Here is a 6,772-nt window from a genome sequence, read left to right on the forward strand (position 1 = left end):
TCCAACCCACTTGATGAAGCTGCATGTCGCAGTTAGGAGGAATTTGTTACCTCCTGTTAATTTTGGAGCTGGTTCGACCCAGTTGGTCTGAAGGAGGAACCAAGGTAATGTAACCCCCCTTCGCTGAAGCGGAGGTTGACTGGTTGGCTGGGATGGCTGAAACTGGCGGCAGGTTAAACATCCTTTGATGTAGACCTGGGTGTCGTGAGACCTTGGAGGCCAGTGCGCCATCTGCTGGAGGGTGTGGAGTGTGGCTTTGTAGCTCCTATGGCACCCTACAGGAGAGTAATGGGCGTCGGATAACGTGACCCCCCTTTGGTCTGTTGGAACAATGTCCACAGCATGGGAGATCTGTTTGATGCCAATCTGCACACTGGCTGTCTTGAGGAGAGGGCGGAGCCTGTCTACTAAAAGGAGTGTGTGGCTGTGTTGTGCCTCAGTTACAAAGGGGTCTTTTTGGCACAAACGGTCATACAGCTCTCTAATGGTTGATGGATGTCCCAGCCAGAATGCTAGTAGCACTTCTGGTATGAACATGGTTTCCAGGTGTACACCTTCCACCACTTTGGGGTTGTAAGTGTCCACACCTGGGTTCTTTAAAGAGCCAAGCAATGCATGACCGCCTCTGGCAGGAGTTTTCTGGATGGCTGGGTGCAGCTGTGTCTCGGAGGTGCACATGACCGGCTCTGATGAGGGCCTGAGAGGTCCTTCGGGCTCCTCTAAGCTGGTGACCTGATTGGTCACAACGAATCGTTCGCTGCGTGCACCCCGTCGGTTTTGCACCTCCGCCTGGACCCAGAGTTGGTCCTGGTGGCAGTCAATGAGTGGGGCCAGCCTGTCCAGCAGGTCCTGGCCACCAAGACAAAGGTCTTTGTTTAATGTGCACCTATAGATGGGGTGCACCAGAGCCGTGTCTTCGAGTGTAATGTCCAGCTCCACCCAATTAGTGATGCATGATCGGTTTTGGGTGCAGCTGGTGATACTTACATCACGAAATTCAGCCTGAAGTGGTTTACTGAGGGAGAGCATGGCTCTACTCGCCTCCTCAAACGAGACCGAGAACAACAGGCTGATCTCTGATCCTGTTTTAAAATGGAACCTCAGTTTGACATGTCCTCCTATACTGGTGAGATAGTATAGGTAACCTATATGTTCATTATAGTTCAGTTTACCTAAGAACCTTGGAGCAATGATTTGTGGTGTTTCTCCTGGAGAAGTCCCAAGGGGTTCTTGGAGTTTCCCAGGTTTGTCTCCCCATCCGATCAGGTAGACTCTGTTGGCTGTGGAGACTGGGTCCACGCCTAGTCATGCTGACAGGAAGTTTGGGTCTGGTTTAACTAGGTCAGCTTCCTGTTTCAAGGGTTGTGGGGGCATGGTGGCCTGACGCACCGCTTCCGTCACCATCTTACGCAAGGCCTCCTCCATCTCTTTCCCCATAATCCCTTCTGCGTGTCGGTTCCACCCTCTTCCATCAGGTTTACCTTTAGGCTTCACGTGATGGTCAGGTCGTCTGTTCGACCGGAAGTGGTCCGGCAACTTTGACTGTGGTTGGTATTCAGTACCACCCCCCCAGTCCAGCTGACCAAACCTATGTTGTTCCCTGAACCTGTTCTTCGCATAGGTTGAAGGCCTTTCCTGGCCTTCTAATGCATGGCTGGTTCTTTCAGTCTGGACCTGTAAAACCCTAGCCTCGATCTCCGATCCCTTGGTCGGGCGAGCACGTGTTTCCCACGCCATCTGAGCATATTTGCGGATCTCTTGCATGCTCATGGCCTTGGTTCTGCAATACATAGTCACATCGTATCGCACACTTTCATGAAGGTTGTGGAGGAACAGGGATTTAAAAGCATGTTCCTCCTCAATGCCTGGCGCATTGCGTCCTTGGAAGTAAACGGCTCTCAAGCGCCAGTAATACTCCCTGGGTGCTTCGCTTTTCTTTTGCTGGATCGTGAAAGCACCAAGTGTGGCTGAGGCCCGGTCCGTGTACACAGAATATTCCTCCCTTAAAGCTTCGCAAAGGGTTGAATAACGGTCTCGGACTGCGGGTGTCAGGCTCTCCATGAAAACATGGACACTCCTGGACGTTGTCTTCCAGATGAGCTTCAGTTTCTCCCGTGCTGATGGGCAGTACAAATCTAGAAGACAGCGTTCCACTTCCCTAAGGTAATCATCAATGTTTGATTCTGCTTTATTAGGGTCGAAACGCTCTATGTCTTTAGCAAGGGACTCAACCTGGCGGGTGCACAATCCCCTCTCAGGGATTGGTCCCGGCCCATCTGAGTCATCATCGGAGAGTTCACTCCGGCTGCACTCAGAGGGTATTGGTGCATCACGCCTCATCCTCGGGGGAGGCAGTGGAGGCTGCTCCCGGTATAACTGTGGGCCCTGTGCTTCCCGGACTCGGGTCCTGGGCAGCGGTTGAGGGCGGTAGGAGCCACCTGAATCCCAGGGGCGGCACTCCTGTCACCGTGGCGGAGGTGAGGGATTGTAGAGGACCGTACTGCGAGTCACGTTTGACGGCTGCTCGTATCTGAACCGTGAACTATTTACACCTGCTGGGTCCCCAGCTAGGTACCGTTCATGGCTGCTGATTGCAGTGGGGTGGGGCACCGCACCACTGAACCTATTCTGACTACTTACCCCTGTTCTTGCCTCGGTGGATGCCTGGGGAACCCTATGAGCCTGGAAAGGTAATCTCTGGAGAGCAGCTTCTACATCCTCCAGATCTGACCTGCAGGTTCTCTCAGGGTTTCGCAGGTGTGGCTCACCTCCAAAGGTTTCAACCTGTGAGGTGGGTTTCGGTTCGTCCCCCCATTCTTCCAGGGGGGGCGGGGTAGCATGGCTACCCTCTATTGCTTCCAATCTATTTCCCACTTCTGTTATTTCACCTCGAAGGACATCCACCGTCTGCAAAGTATCATTCAGCTCGAACTGCAGTTTAACGCGCTGGTCAACTTCCAACATTAACCTTCGCTGAAACAACAGAGTGAGCTGTCCTAACACATCTGAGACCCGTCTGTCCTTCGGTGGGTTTTTAATGACTTGGAGCAACTCCTGAATCCTGGCTTCACATTGCTCGATGCCATAATCATTGAGGCCTTTACGCTCCTCTGGGGACAACAGAATCAATGACCCAATCACCTCTTGCGCCTGCATTCCTATGGGGTCCTCCACCATACACACATCTCCAGCTGCAGTCTGGGATGTTCCCTCCATCTTTGGCCCAAAATGCACAATGCACACACACAAACTGTTTATTTATGAACCACCACTAAAGAAATTAGCAGCAATTCAACAGGCTAAGCTATTCAGTGATTAACGATTGCTAAATTAATTAGCTGCACACAAACAGGCTAAGCTATTCAGTGATTAACGATTGCTAAATTAATTAGCTGCACACAAACAGGCTACGCTGTTCAGTGATTAAGGATTGCTAAACTTAATTAGCTGCACACAACAGGCTATCAGTGATTAAGGATTGCTAAACTTAATTAGCTGCACACAATAGGCTAAGCTGTTCAGTGATTAAGGATTGCTAAACTTAATTAGCTGCACACAACAGGCTAAGCTGTTCAGTGATTAAGGATTGCTAAACTTAATTAGCTGCACACAAACAGGCTAAGCTGTTCAGTGATTAAGGATTGCTAAACTTAATTAGCTGCACACAAACAGGCTAAGCTATTCAGCTAGCTGTCTGATTCATACCTGTCTCTTCCAGGTGTATGGGTTTGCTTAAAATGGGCACACAGGTTTGACCGTTCAAACTGTGGCTTACCCAAGTCTATGCTTTAATGGGGTTAATCAAGCAAACATGCAAAAAAGGGGAAGAAGGGAAAGAATTTTTTGAAATAACCCAGAAACCAAGTTCAAAATAAAATTTTTAAAATGGGAAAACGAAACTAAACATTCAATGCTGTTCTTAGCTTCAAATAAATGTTAGTGTTCTCTAATATGAATCACCTACCTTCCTGTTAGACAACTAAGTTAGTTTTATGAGTCAGATCAAAACATGCTTCACACACTAAAACCCAGCAAAAATGCTTAAATTTTATCCAAAAGTGGTAATGAATGATCTGTAACTTCAACTTTCACTTTAAGTTATGTCCTTTTGATCATAGGTGATGGAATAATCTGACTGTGTTAATGAATTGAGTGATTTTAAAAAAATATCAAAGTAGGAAATGCAATTCGCACTAGTGACCACCAGATGGTACTGAGTGCAGGTCTGCGGTTTGGGAAATCCAGCTGCAATCTGTAATCTATTAAATGGCCACCAGATGTAGGTGTTGTTCTCTAACTGACTGGGAGAATGTTGGTCACAACTGTAATTACGCCCAGCGGACACTGGGGCAGGTCTGCTGCTTATCAGCGCTGGTTTTTACAGCTGCAGCAGCAGGCTGGCGACTGGAAATTAACTTTAACTTTTCCACAAGTTAAACCAACTTTCACCTTGCATCCACAACAAACACCTCTGAAAGCTAATGTTATCCTTTGCAGTAGAACTGAGCACAACCTAATCAAAATCCCCTAATTCACAAACGTTCTGTGCGAAACTCAAGTCTCCCAATAAACGTCTTGTTAACGGAGATCACAACTGTTCATTCTGTGCAACAGTGATTTGATGTCTGTCTTTTTAAGGCCCACCCAGGGACGCCATATGTTGGGTTTATGATTATTGATTGAATAATCTTGATCAATAATTATAATTACAAATCATAATCTGACAAAATCAATTTCTTAACCATAAATCCTCATTTACGAATCGAGACCAGAGATGTTTCTGGTGTTGTAATTGTGGCTCAACGCCTCTGACAATTACAACCGTTAAATACTCCGTAATAATTAATAACTATTGCCGGAGATGTCACTGTTTAATTGACCGTTTCTGCCGAAACGTGTGGAACTTGAACCTTATTTTACTGACACATCACTTTTTGCACACAATGAAACACCAAACGCTCTCTCTTTATCTATGTGAATATTTATTAATTTTCACCTACTCAACATGCAAAATTCTACAAACACAGGGGTAACACATCTAAATAAGCAAAATCAACAAACGGTAGTGGGTATGTATTGAGTCAACCAGCAGTTTATGGCACTACAGACGAAGGGAGAGGGGGATATGAGTGGTGGCGAGTGGTGGGGGTTGGAGCTCAGCTCCGACTGTCCTTATGGTCTTCTGATCATAAAACTTCCCCCTAACTCCTGACCACAAAGGATTGATAACTTTTGGCGGCAAGCTAGCACAGTGAGATTGAAGACAAAGGTAAAATGGAGAATTTTACCATGAGGTCGTTTTAACAGTCCAGTCTTGCAACACACCCGCGTTCAGATAGTAAACACAAACAGCTCTGGGGGACACGGCGGATCCTGATATTACATAACACATCAAAGTTTCAACAAGCAAGGTTACATGCACATATTATTCAGAACACATGAGATCCTAACCAGCAATTCTGATCACTTCTACAACCTCTGACCCTGCCCAGGCCTTCTAATAAAAAAATAAAAGATGGGTTTTACTTGTGTCGTCTTCTTCCAAGTGAGGGAATTCAAGCGAGGAAAAGTGGGGCTAAGTTAATGTGCGTCCACAATTAACTTCAGGGGAGCGGTCAGTCTTTGTCCTTTGGTCTTCTTGACAAAAAGGAAAAAATATGATCTGACCATCAAAGTCGACTTGAAAATGAAACACGATAGCGGTTCGTCTCTCCGAAACTCCGTGTCTCCAGTTACGTGTTAACTCACGTCTTCGATTATGAATGGTTCGTTGTCCAACGAGAGAGAATGAATGAAACTCTGCACAGAGCTCTTCTCTTAAAGTGACGCGCTTCAATCGCCAGACCGGTTTCTAGCAGAAGGCAAGTTTTCAAACATGAGCGCCTCCTATATAGCACCCTGTGACGTCAGACTGGGGACGCCCAGTCATATCAGTCGCAATGCTCGATGGGATATGTAGGAGCGGGCTGTCCTGGGTACAAAATGGCCGATGCCATTGGAGGGGCACAGTGACGACCAACAACGTGCAGATAATCCAATGCTCAGCAAACAAGTGGTCCAACAGCGGCGTGGCATGGAGGCAATCAGCCTGTGGCACTGCTGAGGTCTTATGGAGGCCCAGGAGGCTTCAATAGCGGCCTTTAGCTCATCCAGAGTGTTGGGTCTTGAGTGTCTCAACGTTCTCTTCACAATATCCCACAGATTCTCTATTGGGTTCAGGTCAGGAGAGTTGGCAGGCCAATTGAGCACATTGATACCATGGTCAGTAAACCATTTACCAGTGGTTTTGGCACTGTGAGCAGGTGCCAGGTCGTGCTGAAAAATGAAATCTTCATCTCCATAAAGCTTTTCAGCAGATGGAAGCATGAAGTGCTCCAAAATCTCCTGATAGCTAACTGCATTGACCCTGCCCTTGATAAAACACAGTGGACCAACACCAGCAGCTGACACGGCACCCCAGACCATCACTGACTGTGGGTACTTGACACTGGACTTCTGGCATTTCCTTCTCCCCAGTCTTCCTCCAGACTCTGGCACCTTGATTTCCGAATGACATGCAGAATTTGGTTTCATCCGAAAAAAGTACTTTGGACCACTGAGCAACAGTCCAGTGCTGCTTCTCTTTAGCCCAGGTCAGGCGCTTCTGCCGCTGTTTCTGGTTCAAAAGTGGCTTGACCTGGGGAATGCGGCACCTGTAGCCCATTTCCTGCACACGCCTGTGCACGGTGGCTCTGGATGTTTCTACTCCAGACTCAGTCCACTGCTTCCACAG

Source organism: Girardinichthys multiradiatus, chromosome 9 (genome assembly GCF_021462225.1).
Source record: "Girardinichthys multiradiatus isolate DD_20200921_A chromosome 9, DD_fGirMul_XY1, whole genome shotgun sequence".
NCBI lineage: Eukaryota > Metazoa > Chordata > Actinopteri > Cyprinodontiformes > Goodeidae > Girardinichthys > Girardinichthys multiradiatus.